Below are 19,433 nucleotides of genomic sequence, written 5' to 3' on the forward strand. Positions count from 1 at the left end.
CAGATTCAAGTTTATTCAAATCATGGCCCCCGGGGGTAGGATGGGACCACTATAGGGGATCAAAGTTTTACATACAAATATATAGGGAAAATATTCTTCTCAAGAACCAATGAGCCAGAAGAGGTGAGATTTACATGAAAACTTCCTGACAAAGTGCAGATTCAAGTTTGTTCAAATCATGGCTCCTGGGGGTAGGTTCGGGCCACAATAGGAGATCAAAGTTTTACATGTAAAACTTATACGGTACCAATTTTGATTCACCAGATGCGCATTTCGACAAATAATGTCTCTTCAGTGATGCTTGAGCCGAAATTTTGGAAAATCGAAATAGCAATAAACCTGTAGGAGCTAAAAGGAAAACTAGAGTGCCAAAAAACTAGAGCTAAATTCGTCCAAGGATAAGAGCTATGTATGAGGGAGATAATCCTAAATTTTGAAATGAAGTTCTAAATTTAATCGCAGCTATGAAACATACATCCGTATTTTCAAGCTAGTAACGAAGTACTTAGCTACTGGGCTGTAGAGACCCTCGGGGACTAACAGTCATAGCAATATAAAGGGAAAATCTTTACAAATCTTCTTCTCAAGAACCAATGAGCCAGAAGAGCTAAGATTTACATAAAAGCTTCCTGACAAAGTGCAGATTCAAATCATGACCTCCAGGGGTAGGGTTGGGCCACAATAGGGACTAAGGTGTTTCTTCAGATAAGGGCCAAGGTGACTCAGGTGAGCGTAGCTGCAGAACTGTAGCTCTCTGAAAAAATATTGTGACGGACAGAGAGCTACAGATCCACCCCTTATGAAAACCTTCGATTTACGGCGCACAAAAAGCTGCACACGGTTGAGGCCTTATATCGTTGTATTCTTGAGTTGCTGTCACATAAATTTAATATCAAAAAATTCTTAACATATTTTCTTACTATTCTTGTGTCCAAACATACCTTCAAATATTCATTAAAGCCCCATATGATCTGAAAACAGCTGATGATTTCGTTTGTTGACGTAGCCATGTGCGCCGTAAATCGAAGGTTATTATAAGGGGTGGATCTGTAGCTCTCTGTCTGTCACAATATTTTTTCAGAGAGCTACAGTCCTGCAGCTAAGGTAAGCGATGTGTTTCATGTGGAAACATAAGATAATGTGGAGTGAATCCTGTGGCATCATTGTTAGTTGCAATGTAGGTCTGTACAAGTGGAGCGATGTATGACTTTCAGATTTCTAGTCGATTTCCAGTGTTGACAGCATTCTAATTAAAGTTAATGAATCTCCCAGCAGAGCCATTTCCCATGGGGTTGTAAGGCATTGTTCTAGTTTTCTTAATTCCTAGCATCTTGCAGAGTTCTTTGATAACATTCGATTCAAAATTCCGCCCTTGGTCACTGAAGTTTCTCAGGAAAACTGTAATGAAAAAATGTTCATATAGAGCTTTAGCAGTGGTATGTGCTGTTTGATTACTGCATGGAATGACTTAAGCGAATCTTGTAAAATGACCAGTAATTACTAAGGCATTCTCAAAACCTCCCTTAGATTGCTCTAAGCTAAACAGAAAATATATGCACACTAATTCCATGGGTCTTGTTGTAAGAATTGGTACAAGTTCTGCTGCAGGTCTGACTGGAGTTTTACTACAAATACATCTGCTACACGAATCTACATGCTGGTTCACATTCCTGGCCAATATTAGCGCTGTCTTGCTAGCCAAAGTGGTTTATCCTTCTCTGGGTGTCCAACATCATTATGTATCCCCTCTAAAGCTACTATCCTGAAGCACTCTGGTAACACTAACTGTCTAATCTGCTGACCATCATGAGTAGAGGTTTTATACAAGACATCGTTAAAAAATTCTAATTTGAGGTAATCTATCCACTAACACACTTTGACAACATGGTATGGATACAGAGGCTGCCTGACACAGAGCTTTCACCGTCTCTGTAAACAAAGCTGGTTTCCTCGAGAGACCCATCTGCATTCAAATGACCACTCCTGTGCGATATATCAAAGTTATGGCTCACGATATCTTACGGTACATATATTTCCAGTATTAGAAATATGAATAATCGTAGTTGTTGGCTTATACGTCTGTTTCCTTCAATGCCATGGGCCCCACTGGTGCTTGAGACGGATCTTATACATGGGCATTATCTGCTCAAACTCTATATTACTGTCTCGCAAAAGAGGAGCATTTTTGGCGTCGTTTCATTCAACAACAAAAGCGAATATTGCGGCTGTTCCAGCGCATGGTACATGTCATCTGAGTTGTAATGGTGCAGCCACTCGACCATTTGCAACGCATAAGCCCCAGTACTGATCGAGGACGCAAGGCATAATGGCATGAGTAGCAGAAGTCGCCAAATGTTTCCAGGGTGAGACAAATATTGCCCCGTCCTTAATTACTTTGGCCCAGATTTTATAATAAGCGTCATCATAATCTGTCCCATCGATGTAATGGTGCCCTTTTTGACGGAACACGTAAGGTACTGTGCAAACCAGATTAGTTAACATGATTGTAATCACTCTCACTCGAGGACGATTTGCATTCATCCATGCTACTGCCGCATCAGTTCGTGTAATATAGTCAATATGGTTACGTAAAATTAAACCACCATGAGCGGGATCTGACAACTTGCAGTCATTGTAGCTGACATATAGATCACGTGACCCTACATTGGGATTTATCAGTGGATACTTATAGAGTAGGAGACGAATGTAGGATTGTCTTCAAGGGCTTCTTTCGCAATGTTCCCAAATGCTCTTAAATAAGTCGTCTGATCTCCGAGGAATTGTTTGATCTGTTGAGCATTCAAACCTATCGCATGTTGTTCTACACTCTTAAGATTTTTTATATCGGCAATTAAGAGTGCTGCGGCATCTGAACCAGGAGAACCAGTTGCTATTGGCTCTGTGTAGTGTTCAAGATCTTCATCAGTTTCACCTGATTCGTTACTCAAATAAATGGAACCATTAAGCTCCTGTAAAATCTCTACATTTATGTCGCCCATGGTGCAGCTTCAACAGCAAAATAACCCGAAAAAAATTAAATGTTAAGAGTGACACAGAAAGAGAATTTTTAAGAAGTATAATTATAATCTAAGTAAACATTCAGCAGACAGGCATATCCTTTATTTAGTGGCAAGGTCGCTTTGCTCCCAACGTGGGAGTCATTTGTAACCCGTGGTAAAGCTTTTGGGTATCGCAAGATTTCAATTTATTAATTCACAATCGTATATAATAAAACCTGAAATTAAAGTATAACAAATACAAGATTTTACACATCAAAGACAACGCAATGTAACATAGACAATTAAATGAAACACATTAAATAGATTCCTACCCGGACATAAATTCTGAAGATATCACATAAGTTGCTGTATGTAATACTTAAATCTCTGTCCTATTCAAGGGACTGGCAGAGAGTGTCCGATCGGTAAGAAAGTGGCGGGAATGTGACGTGGGTTAGAACCAGTCATGCATATAATAGTCAGTCTGTCTATGTCCATTGGAATGTAACACTCGCGTACCACACTCACACAGCACAATTTAATTAATAAAATATTAATTAGATATATAACCAACAAACTCTGGTTACATGTACATAGATTAGCAGGTGTATTCATGTAATTTATTCATATGAGTAAGAACTACATTTTTGTAAAACATGCACCTAATATAATGAGTCATTTAATGAACCTAAAAAGTCATCTTATTCTATTACTTTGTACTGAGAGATAATTTTGTAAAATTAACTAAACAAAATTATATTACGCAGAATACATGTACATGTATTTCAAATTATGTTTTACTGAAGGAAAACGTTTGAGGATTCAGGGATCATGCACAAAAATCCTGCAGACATTTCATAAGCCCAAACATTCATACTCAGGTAAAAATACATGAATATTATTATGTGAAGTTCCCTGATGAATAGAAGCAATAGTTTATGACCATATACCATACATTGAATAAAGTATAATAATGTTTTTCCATTGTTTTTTCCACATGTTTAACATATTCAAATTTTGATATAGGGTGGCTGGTTACTCGGATAGGGTTCGCAATATGGTCCTAAACCATTGTGCAGGGACATCAGACAATCTGACATACGGATATATCATCGAGAATTCAGGTAAAACATAAACATGGAAATGCAATACTCGTACAAGTAAGAATCTCACTTAATGTCCCTGTACCTCGCTAAGCAGCGTCAAATCAAAAGTATCTCGCTATGAACTTATAGCAAGTTGTATTAGTAATGCATATAAAATGTTGATATTAAAATTAAAAGTCTGTTAATTTGTGAAATAGAATGAAACAATACCCCGCGGTTTGCGACGATGAGTTGGCTTTTGCCCTGGAGAAATGTAGGTGTATTGATAAAAACATTCTGATTCGCAAATACATCTTGAACAAGAATTTCCCGATCTTTCAAAATGCTGTCACTAGCATCAAATTTGTCTACATCTGGCAGATTAGAGTGTTCATTGATTTGTCTGTCAGACACAGAGCCCCCATACGTAGAGGATACATAAGATACTGCTCCATTGGGAGTTACGCCTACCATGGTTTTCAATGTATTTTGTGTTCATAAGAAGACCATGTTTTGGATTGGGTCTTAACATTTGATGATTTGTAAATAGGTTGCTCAGTTGCATCTAAGCAAAATCTGTTGGCATATGTTCTTTAATGATTTCTTTAGAAGGACAGAATTGTTCCTCTAATTCTTTTAATTGAAAATATAAAAAGTTAATCCAAGTCGTTATGATTTTAGAAACAGTAGATTCACAAACTTTCAAGAGCATAGCAAGTTCCACATCTTTTTCTTGTCTGAGTTTCATCAGAGTTTAAAACAACTGATCTTGTGGACTTAACAAACCGATATTGTATTTCAAGTCAAAAGCTGCTGGCCCAAGAATATTAATAAAGAGAAGAATGAAATTATCATAGTCATTCAAACCAGTGTAATAAGAAATCATCGTAGTGTCCAGTTTCATACCTTCAATTGAAAATCTACCTAAGGTAGGTATGTTACACTGGATTTCTTTCTCAGCTGTTGAACACATTTATTCTGGCATGGATGTGGAAATACTAGTAGATGACTGATCTAAGGTAACTTCATGATATACAATCATCTAAAGTAACTTTATGATATACAATCAATTCATCCATATATATGAACGATTGTCAGACACACTTCGGCCCAATGACATCTAAAACATTTTAACATAATGTGTATATATTTTAACAAAATATTTGACCTATCAGACGAAACTATCTTCCAGATAATATTCGAAATGTTATATCCGTAGAAATATTAAGTCGAAATATCTTGAATGCATTTATCCATAAAGGGACTTTTTTGGTGGATGATTAAGTCGTGTTTTTGGTTTTAAATTGAATTTTCATATATTCATTTGCGAAAAATGGGAACCCATATATACAGAATGTACTATTTTATAATGAAACTTCTAGTCTCACCCGACATATTTCTTTTCTTAATAGCATCTAAGGAGTGGTATGCAATAAAACGACAAGGATGTCAAATGGCTTCTCTCAAACTGCTTACAGTTAGCTTTCCAGACTTATCTGGGAGTACACAAGGGTGCTTGCCAAACTGTGCGTGTTTTTGTTTAACAATTAGCGCGTTTAACCAGGTTACACTTCAATCATGCCGATTCTACACGGTTACTTCATCATTGAATTCCTTTAGTTTTAGTTATTTTGTTTTCATTTCATCATTATATTGATTACCCGTTTGTGTTGAATACTTTTATTTTACATTCGAGCCGAAGTGTTGTTGAGCCGAAGTGTCAATGTATCATAATGTTGTTGAAACGTAATCATGGGTGATGAAAGGTGAAGATAACAGTGATCAATCTCATAACTCCTACAAGCAATACAAAATAGATAGTTGGGCAAACACGGACCCCTGGATACACCAAAGGTGGGATCAGGTACCTAGGAGGAGTAAGAAAATAAAACAAACGGATGATCAATATAATGATGAAATGAAAACAAAATACCAAAAAAGCCAAAGGAATTGATTGATGAATAATTCAAAATTTTTATTTAACATTTAGGCCGAAGTGTCTCAGGGCTGAAATGTCATTGGGCCGAAGTGTCAATGTACTATAATGTTGTTATATTGCAATAATATGGGTGATGTTGGCAAAATAAACAAGAGGCCCATGGGCCTAGAATCGCTCTTCTGATACATTGTAGAACAGGAAAAAATTCTCACTAACAAAGATTCATCAATTAACAAAGTTTGATGATGTTAAGTCAAATAGAACCTGAAAATTTAAATGCAACTGTCCAAAAGTAGGTCACGGTGACCTACTTTTGGTCGATACACTAACGACTCAAGATGCATCAACTGAAAAGTCAAATAGTATTCAAATATATCCGTCAAATTCCAAAAGAAGGCCACAGTGACCTACTTTTTGGTCGACACACTCTGAAGACTCAAGACCCATCAACCGAAAAAGTTTGATGATTGTAAGTCAAATAGTATCTGAAATATTCAAATATAGCCGTGAAATTCCAAAAGTAGGTCACAGTGACATAAATTTTGGTCAACAAACAATAAAGACTCAAGATGCATCAACTGACAAAGTTTGATGATCCTAGCTTTCATAGTGTCCAAAATATGCATCTAAAATTGAAAATGTGAAATTTGAATGTCTGCAAAATTCAAAAAGTAGGTCACTGTGACCTACTTTTTTAAATAAATATGTTTCGAGGCCTCTAGACGCATCAACTTACAAGGTTTGATGATTCTAAACCTCTCGGTATCTGAAATAACAACTTAAAATGTATTCATAAATGATTAGGCATATAATTCAGAAAGTAGGTCATGGTGGCATACTTTTTACATGACGCACTCCAAGGTCCCATAATCCATCAACTGACAACTTTTGATGATCATAGGCTCAAAAGTGTCCAAGATATGCATCAAAATCCATTTAATAATAATTACCTGCGAAATTGAAAAAAAGGTCACTATGACCTACTTTTGAGACAACATCATATAAGGTCCTAAGATGCATCAACTGACAAAATTTGATGATACTAGTCCTTATACTAAGCAAAATATCAAAGTTTTAACAAAACAAAATTTAAGGTCAACTTTGAAGTGACCTTGAGACCACACCCTTTGCCCCAGGATGATGCCTTGAACAATTTTTTATCTACAACCTATCTTCATCCTTATGCAGAAGTTTGGTGATAATATGCCCTGTGGTTCTTGAGAACAAGATTTCTTAGCAACCACTACTTTTGTTTGCATTTTCCTAATTATCCCCCCTTGTTAAAGGGTCACAACCCTAGTTTTGGTACAAATGAAAGCCCTTGGATCAAGGATACCCTGTGACAAATTTGACAAAAATTGGCCAAGGGTGCACACCGCACGCCAGACATATGGCCATATGATTAGCTCTTCGAGCCTTCGGCTCAGAAGAGCTAAAACTTGGGCCAAATTGTCTCCAAATAAAAAAACAAAAAAAGGACCGAAACGTCTTGGTCTTGGCCAAAGTGTCTCAAACATTTAGACCGAAATATTCAAATTTTTGGACCGAAACGTCTGGGCCGAAGTATCCAACTTTTGGGCCAAAGTGTCTTTGGGTCTAAACGTCGGGGGTTGTCGCCAAATATATCTTTATTTGCATTTGAAAATAACACCAGAAAATAGTGATTGTTAATGTGGAGACCAGGGCTCAGCTGATTATATATATATATATATATATATATATATATATATATATATATGCATATATATAAATTGATGATCAGATGGAGTTCAATCACATAACATTTATTTCTCTACAGGCTGTTTCGTAAGGGGATGGTTTCCCCTCACTTGTCGGGAGAAAAATGACATCAAACGAAAAACATCCGCATGGCTGAGTATGTTAAACAGAAACACTGGATAGTTGCTAAGCATGATTACACACAGGATTGAGTAAATAGAAATTTATGGGAATGACGGCAAGTGCTGACAAGATCTGAACGCTTATTCAATGAAGATTTTTCGGGATGACTTATTATAAAGAATTTCTCTAGAATACAAAGGTTGCACTTTTTTTTAAATGTTTGAGTATGATGATGTTTTTCCTAAAATTTCCCACTTGATTTTGTAGTCAATATTTTTGTCTTTCAATGTCCATATGAATTTGCTGAGCTTGGTGGTATTCTTTTTCGTGGGATTACGGAATGAATGAATTGAACCGCTTTCGGTATGCAAGGTGAAGCTAACGAACAGTGATCTATCTCATAACTTCTATAAGCAATACAAAATAGATAGTTGGGCAAACACGGACCCCTGGACACACCAAAGGTGGAATCAGGTGCCTAGGAGGAGCAAGCATCCCCTGTTGACCGGTCACACCCGCCGTGAGCCCTATATCCTGATCAGGTAAACGGAGTTATCCGCAGTCAAAACCAGTGTGCCAAGAACGGCTTAACAATCGGTATGAAAAACGTCAGACAGCATTTGACCCAATGCGAGGTTGTATTGACGAACTTGATCGTTATAACGACCATTGAATTTGCGAAATGCTGACTTCAATCGAGACTGTTGAAACCCCTGTACCATCAACTTGTTTGTCAGTAGCTTACCTCGATTTAAAAACTGACTATACGCAGAACAAGCTCTTGCATATCGAATCAGTTAAGAGATATAAACACCACATGCAGGTGATAATGGAATATTGCTACATAAATATGGGAAGTTGACGACGGGGAAGCTGAAATCATCCCGTTTGTCATACAGTTGAGTTGTCAGTTTGCCGTTAATGTCTACTTTCAATAAAATATCTAAGTATGAAGCAGAAGTAGACGACTCTGTGGTGTCCTTTATTTCGAGCTCAATGGGATATATCACCTCGACATATGAATGAAAGTTATTATTGTTAATAGACAAAACGTCATCGAAATGTCGAATTGAAGGCCACAGCGAGAGATTTTTTCTTCTCACGTAGACGTTTTTGAAACACGTCGGACAACATTTGACCCAATGATAGGTTGTATTGACGAACTAAAACCCGTGCTGGTTTAAAGAGCCTGTGATTGGCAACATCCATAATCAGAGAGTTCAGTCTATATTCAGGTGTTGAAAAACTCCAAGTATAGACTAGCTGTATCTTCTTCAAATAACGTGTGTGAAACTCTCAATGTAACAGAGTAAAGTTGTGTACGAATATGATGTGGACCTAATTGTCTGTTGACGTAAGGCAAAAGTGAATCAAATGTGACATCATTTATACTTGGTCTTTTATATGAACGATGTCCATGACTGCGTTTCCGTCTGTGAGTATTGGGAAAGAGTCCCATCACATTAACGTTATTTCGTTGTGGACTAGTCAAATTTCCCACATCATATACATTATCATTGCATCCATATGGAAATGCAGTGCCTAGGGTCCTGATCCAGTGATCTTCTCGTTGTCTACGAAAAGGGGTGCTTAATGTTGGATTGTTTGTGTGATGGTGATTTTTTTCTCCAAAATCCTTACCCTCATAGACAAGATGGAGTGGTCCGGTGCATTAAAATGCTTGTAAAGAATGCTTGTATAAGAAACGAAGAAATTGTCACGCAGAGAGCCACGGGTGAAAGGGAAGAGGAGTGTACATTTCAGCCGTGGCTTGTGATGATCTATAGTACAGTGAATTGTACTTTGTGTAAATGTTATAAAGTTAAACTTTCTTAACATATATACATGTAGACCCAAAGTTAATTACCATCAATTGATTGAATAAATATACAGTATAGAATGATGTTTACAGAAAAACAGGTTTCTGATTTAATTTTCTGTATTATTACTTCAGAAAATTCATCCTTTATAGAAACTGGGCTGATTTTGAAGATACAAAAATAAGAATATTTAAACAAAAATGAACTTTATCAGGAATCATTGACATGCTTCAGGATTGATTAGTAAAGTTACGAACGCTAATCATGCGTGCATTACAATTTATTTATTTATTTGTGATGATTTACTTTGATCATGCTTGTTGCTTAATCCTTCTTCATATAATATTCCTTAAATCAAATTAAACGACTCAACTGCATCTGCCAATTGAATCTCAGGCAAAGTTACAGGAAAACCAGTGAGGATTTGCATGTAAATTTTGAAAATTAGAAAAGCATAATCGATTGAGGTGTTCTATTTCTATATAATAATTTTCTAATTGACAAAATTACACTTGATTTTCATCACTTTATTTCTTATTACAGATCGTTAACACTGCCATTTACCGGTACTTGTATGCACTCGCAAAGCCAACAACGTCCTTCCAATTTATTTTTATTGATCGAGATAACGAAATCGAACGATCAGTAAAGAAAGCAATTGAATTTTATTATTTTAAATGAAGGCCAAATGCACGTTCAAGAGAGAATGTTGAGTTACGTATTAAGTAGAAGTCAAAGTACAACATGACTCTCTCTCTCTCTCTCTCTCTCAACATGGAAGAAATCTGACGCAATCTAATGCAATACCGCATTGGTCGTATCCTTTAAATTCAACACATAAAGACAACAATCGTCTGTGTGGATAGATGTACATATTGGATATATAAGCAGAGTGGCGCAGTGGAAGCGTGCTGGGCCCATAACCCAGAGGTCCGTGGATCGAAACCACGCTCTGCTAAAATTATTTTATTTTTTTTTAATTAGAACGGAGATAAATGATACCTGCAACAAACTTTGATATTTTCCAATTTTTGTAATTGATTAAATGTTTGCAATTGTGAATTATCCGAAATAATTACTGTAAACAGGGAAAGTATCGTCTTAGTTGTGATGTTGAAGTTTTACGCAAAGATCTTGAAATTCGCCATCTTTTCATCACAACTATTGTTTTTACATACATACATAAAAAAGTAATATGTGAACCCGTAGTCACTAAATTTTATATTATTTGTTACTACATAACCTTGGAAAATATAATATGGATTTATTATGATTTATACTGATTCATTTCAAAATTGATATATCTTAAAGACATTTATGCATTGAGTGATGTTTACAGATAGACAGGTGTCTGTAATTTCATTTTCTACGTTATTATATCAGAAAAACGGATCCTTTTATAACAATTGGGCTTATTTTAAAGACACAAGTAAGTCAGTAAGTAATTCATTATAGTGAAATATGTTTTATAGTAATGCACATCATTTTACAAAGTACATAAATGATTTAACACCCGGTCCAAACAGACCTAAAGCAAAACTTACAGGGACGTAATTTTAATATTATAATTGTTTTAAACTTGGGATGAAATACAGGAAATGACTTTTACGGGTGATTTTGACTCATTCTAATTCTTTGAAAATTTTGAACAAAATTATCTTTACCATATCTTTAAAAGGACTGAATAATATGCGTGAGTGTTGATTAGTATTATGTATATTTGTGATATTTTACCTTGATCGTCCTTGTCGTTTAATCCTTGTTCATACGGCAGAGATCAGTTTCTCTCTCTCACAGAATGGAAAGTTTGAGGCTTACATACTACTTAAAAACATTACATCTTTTGTTCTAAGAATAGACAGGCTTAGGTAAAGCCATTGACCATGATAATCATGAATAAAGCCATTTTAAATAGTCTGATTACATAACAAAAATGTTGTCTATAGAACAATTTTCTAGTTGACAAAATTATGAAGGAGTTCAAAGTAATGCTTATGGCCTTTAAAATCTCCATCTGTTTAAGCAGAGTGGCACAATGGAAGCGTTGTGGGTCCATAACCCAAAGGGCCATGGATGGAAACCTTGATTTACTGTTTGTATATTTTGTCAGAGCTCAGAGAAATTTGAGTTTCATATATCTGTTCTAAATCTCTCGAATAATTTTCTGATTGACAAAATTACACTTTAATTTGATTACTTTATTTCTGATCACGCATTGCTAATACTGCCATCTACCGATGTTTGTATTTTTCGATGATGTAGTACCATATTCAAACAACGTCCTTCTAATTTCCCTTCATTTATCGTGATAACAAAATTGAACGATGTGTAAAGATGTATGATTTCTGATTGTAAAAGAATGAAAATGTATGCTGATCAGAGAATGTTGAGTTACTTATTGAGTAGAAATCAAACTACAGCGTGGGACTCTCTCTCTCTCTCTCTCTCTCGTTCCTAAAGACAGTACAAACCTGATGCAATACACAGCAATACAACATTCGTCGTGGCCTTTAAGCTTGACAAGCAGAGTGGCGCAGTGGAAGCGTGCTGGGCCCATAACCCAGAGGTCCGTGGATCGAAACCACGTTCTGCTAAAATTTCTTTTTATACATTGTATATATTCTAATTCATTAAATGGTTCCATTTGTAAATCAGCTGTCTCTGTATAGAAGAAAATGTTTATCTTTTTATCCCCCACTGGTACGCAGAAGGGAACTTAGAAATACCGGTGTTCGTGCATCCGTCCGTCCCACTTGACATGGTGGACACGACTCCTCCGAAATCATTAAATGGATTTTTTTTTCAAATATTGTAGGATTGTTAATCACCATATGCAGTTGATCAAATTTTACAGGAGCTATGGGAGCTGAATTGTGCATGTTAGACTAGAGGAAGACTTTGTGGACGCAATGTAAACTAGGCATTTGTACTAATTGTGCTATTCTGTCTAAATTAAAGAATTTATTATTATTATAACTCCTCCGAAACCGCTGTACGGATTTTCTTCAATTTTTTAAAAGGATTGTTAGTCACAATATGTAGTTGATCATATTCCACCACAATTTTATTCCACAAATTTTCGGAGTTATAGGACTTTAGTCCTTCAACATTTTTACGGCGGTGGGGGACATGGCTACGCGTAGCAATTTTGTCATTCTTATACACTGACATATTTTGTGCAAAGATTTTTGAAATCTCCATCTTTTCACCACAGCGAATTGTTTGTTTGATGAAAGTAATGAATGGACCCTTATACATGTACACTGAATTTCAGTTCTTACCAGGAAAGACCATCCTGTATAAAAATTGTCTTTATTTGCAAGACATTTGAAAGAAAGTCTAGATCATTGTAAAAGGGCGTATAAATATTTAAAAAGGTGGTATAGCTCATTTTAGTTTTTAAAAAACTTCTCATCCCCAACTTATCTTATTCCTTTCTAATATTATGAAAAACATGAATGATATTTATCAACTTTGAAATAATTGCATCGATATGAGTGAGGAATGATTAGTAAAGAAACGATTGCTAATCATGCGTGCATTACAATATATTTGTGATGATTTACTTTGATCATGCTTGTTGTTTTATCCTTGTTCATGCAATATTCCTTAAATCAAATTAAAGGACTCAACTGCATCTGCTGGCAAATGAATTTCAGGCAAAGTTACAGGAAAACCAATAAGAATTTTGAAAAATAGAAAAGCGTAATCAATCGAAGTGTTTTATTTCTACATAATAATTTTCTAATTGACAAAATTACACTTGATTTTGATCACTTTATTTCTCATGACATATCGTTACATGTAACACTGTCATCTACCGGTACTTGTATCTTTCGATGATGCACTCGCAATTCCAACGACGTCCTTCCAAGTTGTCTTCATTGATCGAGATAATGAAATCGAACGATAAGTAAAGAAAGCAAATGAATTTTATTATTCCTGATTATAAATGAAGGAAAATGCATCTTCAAGAGAGAATGTTGAGTTACCTATTAAGTAGAAGCCAAGGTACAGCATGACACACACACACACACACACTATATCTCTCTCTCAACATGGAAAAAATCTGACGCAATCTAATGCAATACCGCATTGGTCGTATCCTTTCAAGTCAACACATAAACACAACAATCGTCTGTGTGTATACACGTATATATAAGCAGAGTGGCGCAGTGGAAGCGTGCTGGGCCCATAACCCAGAGGACCGTGGATCGAAACCACGCTCTGCTAAAAATTCTTTTGTTTTTTTAATTAGAACGGAGATAAATGATACCTGCAACAAACTTTGTGATTTTCCGATTTTTGTAATTGATATCCTTAAACATTGGTGAAGTTTTACGCAAAGATCTTGAAAATCGCCATCTTTTCATCACAAGTGACAACTATTGCTTTTACATACATGTAAAAGCAATGTATGAACCCGTAGTCACTAAAATTTATTTTATTTCTTACTACATAATCTTGGAAAATATAATATGGATTTATTATGATTTATACTGATTCATTTCAAAATTGATACAATGTATATCCAAAAGACATTAATGCATTGCGATAAAATGGTGCAAAATCCGGCATTCTGAGCATTTCCTGGGACTTCTTTTTCACTTTAAAATTGTCTGCTTCTTAAACAAAACTTTACTGCTACATATACTTTTTAAGAATTCTTAAGTGACACTTGTATCTGACGAAAATATCGTAAATATACATATCAGTGTTTCGTCTTATTTATCGTAGAATTAAATGATACACTGGTGTTAATAAATTTGAATGATGCAATTACATTTCATATCATTTTGACTCAAAGTCTCGTTAAAATTGAATAGCTTAAATTTGTTGGTCTGCAAAAAGGGGGAGGAGGTCTGGACCCCCTCCCCCTCTGGATCCGCCCTTGGGCCTGAGATACCACTTTTAATAATTATAATTAAAAGAGTTCGGTTATACAATCTGTTTCGTTTCGGTGGGTTTCATTTCGTTTCGTTTGGCACTTTACAGGTACCCGATTTATACTGATTCATTTCAAAATTGATATATCTTAAAGACATTTTATGCATTGAGTGATGTTTACAGATAGACAGGTGTCTGTAATTTCATTTTCTACGTTATTATATCAGAAAAGGGGATCCTTTTATAACAATTGGGCTTATTTTAAAGACACAAGTAAGTAAGGAAGTAATTCATTATAGTGAAATATGTTTTATAGTAATGCACATCATTTTACAAAGTACATAAATGATTGAACACCCGGTCCAAACAGACCTAAAGCAAAACTTAATGGGACGTAATTTTCAGATTATAATTGTTGCAAACTTGGAATGAAATACAGGAAATGACTTTTACGGGTGATTTTGACTCATTCTAATTCTTTGAAAATGTTGAACAAAATTATCTTTACCATATCTTTAAAAGGACTGAATAATATGCGTAAGGTTTTATTAGTATTTGTATATTTGTGATATTTTACCTTGATCGTCCTTGTTGTTTAGTCCTTTGTTCATACGGAAGAGATAAGGTTTTCTCTCTCACAGAATGGACAGTATGAGGCTTATATGCTACTTAAAAACATTACATATTTTGTTCTAAGAATGGACAGGCTTAGGTAAAGACATTGACAATGATAATCATGAATAAAACTATCTTAAATAGTCTGATTACATAACAAAAATGTTGTCTATACAACAATTCTCTAGTTGACAAAATTATGAAGGAGTTCAAAGTAATGCTTATGGCCTTTAAAATCTCCATCTGTTTAAGCAGAGTGGCACAATGGAAGCGTTGTGGGTCCATAACCCAAAGGGCCATGGATCGAAACCTTGATTTGCTGTGTGTATATTTTTTCAGAGCTCAGAGAAATTTGAGTTTCATATATATGTTCTAAATCTATTGAATAGTTTTCTGATTGCCAAAATTACACTTTAATTTGATTACTTTATTTCTGATCACGCATTGCTAATACTGCCATCTACCGGTGTTTGTATTTTTCGATGATGTAGAATCTTATTCAAACAACGTCCTTCTAATTTGTCTGCATTCATCGTGATAACAAAATTGAACGATGTGTAAAGATGTATAATTTCTGATTGTAAAAGAATGAAAATGTATGCTGATCAGAGAATGTTGAGTTACTTATTGAGTAGAAATCAAACTACAGTGTGGGACTCTCTCTCTCTCTCTCTCTCTCTCTCTCTCGTGTTCCTAAAGGCAGTACAAATCTGATGCAATACATAGTAATACAACATTGGTCGTGTCCTTTAAACTAGACATATAGACACAACAATCGTCTGTGTGGATACAGTATATATAAGCAGAGTGGCGCAGTGGAAGCGTGCTGGGCCCATAACCCAGAGGTCCGTGGATCGAAACCACGCTCTGCTAAAAACTGTTTTTATACATTGTATTATTCTAATTCATTAAATGGTTCCATTTGTAAATCAGCTGTCTCTGTATAGAAGAAAATGTTTGTCTTGTGATCTTTTTATCCCCCACTGCTACGCGGAAGGGAACATAGAAATACCGGTGTTCGTGCATCCGTCCGTCCCACCAGACATGGTGGACACAACTCCTCCGAAATCATTATACGGATTTTTTTCAAATTCTGTAGGATTGTTAATCACCATATGCAGTTGATCATTTTGCGCCGTCCTTTGAATTCGACAAATTTTACAGGAGCTATGGGAGTTGAATAGTGCATGTTACACTAGAGGAAGACTTTGTGGACGCAACTCCTCCGAAACCGCTGTACGGATTTTCTTCAATTTTTTAAAAGGATTGATAGTCACAATATGTAGTTGATCATATTCCACCACAATTTTTATTCCACAAATTTCCGGAGTTATAGGACTTTAGTCCTTCAACATTTTTATGGCGGTGGGGGACATGGCTACGCGTAGCAATCTTGTCATTCTTATACACTGGCATTTTTTGTGCAAAGATTTTTGAAATCTCCATCTTTTCACCACAGCGAATTGTTTGCTTGATGAAAGTAATGAATGGACCCATATACATGTACACTGAATTTCAGTTCTTACCAGGAAAGACCATCCTGTATAAAAATTGTCTTTATTTGCAAGACATTTGAAAGAAAGTCTAGATCATTGTAAAAGGGCGTATAAATATTTAAAGAGATGGTATAGCTCATTTTAGTTTTTAAAAAACTTCTCATCCCCAACTTATCTTATTCCTTTCTGATATCATGAAAAACATGAATGGTATTTATCAACTTTTAAATAATTGCATGTTCGTGAAAAGTTACACTGAGGGTCAACTTATGGCATATTAAATTTTTTGTGTGTCGTAAGCAAAAATTCAGGAGCCGTAATTTGGAGATTATTATTGTTTTAAATTTGGAATGAAATGCAGATTAACGCGTAAATTTTTTAAGGTTTATTAAAAGAAATAATTGATATGCGTGAGGAATGATTAGTAAAGAAACAAACGCTAATCATGCGTGCATTACAAATTATTTATTTGTGATGATTTACTTTGATCATGCTTGTTGTTTAATCCTTGTTCATACAATATTCCTGAAATCAAATTAAAGGACTCAACTGCATCTGCTGCCAAATGAATCTCAGGCAAAGTTACAGGAAAACCAATGAGGATTTGGATGTAAAGTTTGAAAAATAGAAAAGCATAATCGATCGAAGTGTTCTATTTCTATGTAATAATTTTCTCAATTGACAAAATTACACTTGATTTTGATAACTTTATTTCTTATTACAGATCGTTAACACCGACATCTACCGGTTCTTGTATCTTTCGATGATGTACTCGCAATTCCAACAACGCCCTTCCAATTTCTTTTCATTGATCGAGATAATGAAATTGATTGATTGATGGATTGTATTTTGCTTAACGTCTCACTCGAGAACTTTTCACTCATATGGAGACGTTACCAAGATCGGTGAAGGGCTTCAAATTTAGGCCTATGTTCGGCGCTCATGGCCATTGAGCACTGAGGGTTCTTTAGTGTGCCACACCTACTGCGACATGGGACATCAGTTTTTAAACCCGTGACATTCACACCTGATGCCGAGCGTTTGGTGATGGAACTGTCACTACCTGTTTTAACGACTTGGGTCTGTCACAGCCGGGATGCGAACCCCGGCCTTCCGCATGCGGGGCGAAGGCTAGATAACCTCAAGGCCACCGCGGCGGGAAAATTGCATGTTCAAGAGAGAATGTTGAGTTACCTATTAAGTAGAAGGCAAAGTACAGCATGACTCTCTCTCTCTCTCTCCTACACATGGAAGAAATCTGACGCAATCTAATGTAATACCGCATTAGTCGTATCCTTTAAATTCAACACCTAAACACAACAATCGTCTGTGTGGATACAGTGTATATAAGCAGAGTGGCGCAGTGGAAGCGTGCTGGGCCCATAACCCAGAGGTCCGTGGATCGAAACCACGCTCTGCTAAATAATCATTTTATAAAAATTAGAACTGAGAGAAATGTTACTTGCCACAATAATTGTCATTTTCCCATTTTTGCAATTGATTAAATGTTTGTAATTGTGAATTATCCGAAATAATTACTGTAAACATGGAAATTATCGTCTTGTGATGTTTTCATCCAAAATTTCGCCATCTTTCATCACAATTGTGCTTGTTTTTTTATTTTACATACACGAAATAGTATTAAATGTAATGACTCGTAATCACTAAATTTTATTTCTTACCACATATTAGCTGCAAGGATATCTTGGAAAATATAATATTGATTTACTATGATTTATATTTTTTATTTGGAAGCGTACACTTTTGGTTGGGATGAAATATCCTAGGCTATTCCCGCTTATTCCTCACCAATGATGCCAGGGGCACATTGGATTGGATGCATTTGTTTTTATTAATGACATATGTATAAATACATACACGATATTACTTTAAAAAATGAATGTATAAGACATATACGTATACATATATATACACATTCATATACATAAATACTATATCAAATATATACAGATATGGTAGAGATATTTTTCAATAAGCCTGTGGGGAACAACCTTAAACACACAATGTCCATATTTTCAAGAGTTATGACCTACATAGCTCCACCATTTAATATCTTGTAATATTCAGTACATAACTCTTGAAAATGAAACCAGTTGAGTTATTTTCGGCGTTCTAATTTTTCTTTATTATACTATTACTTGTGTGGATATATATATATATATCCATCCATTATCCTTACTGAGATATCCCTAACCCTAGCTCATTGTATGCATATTTAAAGAAACTTTAATATTGGCCCTTCTTGCATGGTTCAAAATTAGATATTTATGTTAATATGTGAACTGTAATTTAACACGTGACTATAAAAAACAATTATTAACATTTGAGTAAGACTGGGTAGCAGGATATCGTTCATGAGGGGGAAAAAAATTCGAGGTTTCAGCGAGGCTCGAACTCGCGACCTTCTGCGTGTTAAGCAGACGTGATAACCACTACACCATGAAACCATTCATGAAGAGCTGGGTGTTAAATAAAGATCATTCTAATATTCGTTTTTCATTTCGACAGTGGTGACCCTGGCCTCAGCCACCCACATGTAATCTTGTGGTTTACTACACTACAAGATATTAAAGTCCTCTGTAACACTGTAATTGATAAAAAGAAAGAAAAAAGATAATGGATAGATTAGAAATAGAGAATGTGCGAGTTAGCTCCCTTGGGCTTAGGTCTGTTGTGCATGGTATGTTTTTTTTTTTTTAACTCATGCTAGTCTATCATAGGCGTCGGAA

The 19,433-nt window shown here is 35.5% G+C and overlaps 3 non-coding genes across 3 annotated transcripts; 2 read left to right on the top strand and 1 right to left on the bottom strand.

Annotated features, from left to right (window-relative positions):
• The first annotated feature begins 15,988 nt into the window (after positions 1–15,988).
• On the top strand, positions 15,989–16,060 carry Trnam-cau (transfer RNA methionine (anticodon CAU)). Its single transcript has one exon. It is a non-coding gene; the product is annotated as a tRNA-Met (tRNA).
• A 1,972-nt stretch (positions 16,061–18,032) lies between these two features.
• On the top strand, positions 18,033–18,104 carry Trnam-cau (transfer RNA methionine (anticodon CAU)). Its single transcript has one exon. It is a non-coding gene; the product is annotated as a tRNA-Met (tRNA).
• A 974-nt stretch (positions 18,105–19,078) lies between these two features.
• On the bottom strand, positions 19,079–19,151 carry Trnav-aac (transfer RNA valine (anticodon AAC)). Its single transcript has one exon. It is a non-coding gene; the product is annotated as a tRNA-Val (tRNA).
• Positions 19,152–19,433: the final 282 nt, after the last annotated feature.

This window comes from Ostrea edulis, chromosome 1 (genome assembly GCF_947568905.1).
Source record: "Ostrea edulis chromosome 1, xbOstEdul1.1, whole genome shotgun sequence".
NCBI lineage: Eukaryota > Metazoa > Mollusca > Bivalvia > Ostreida > Ostreidae > Ostrea > Ostrea edulis.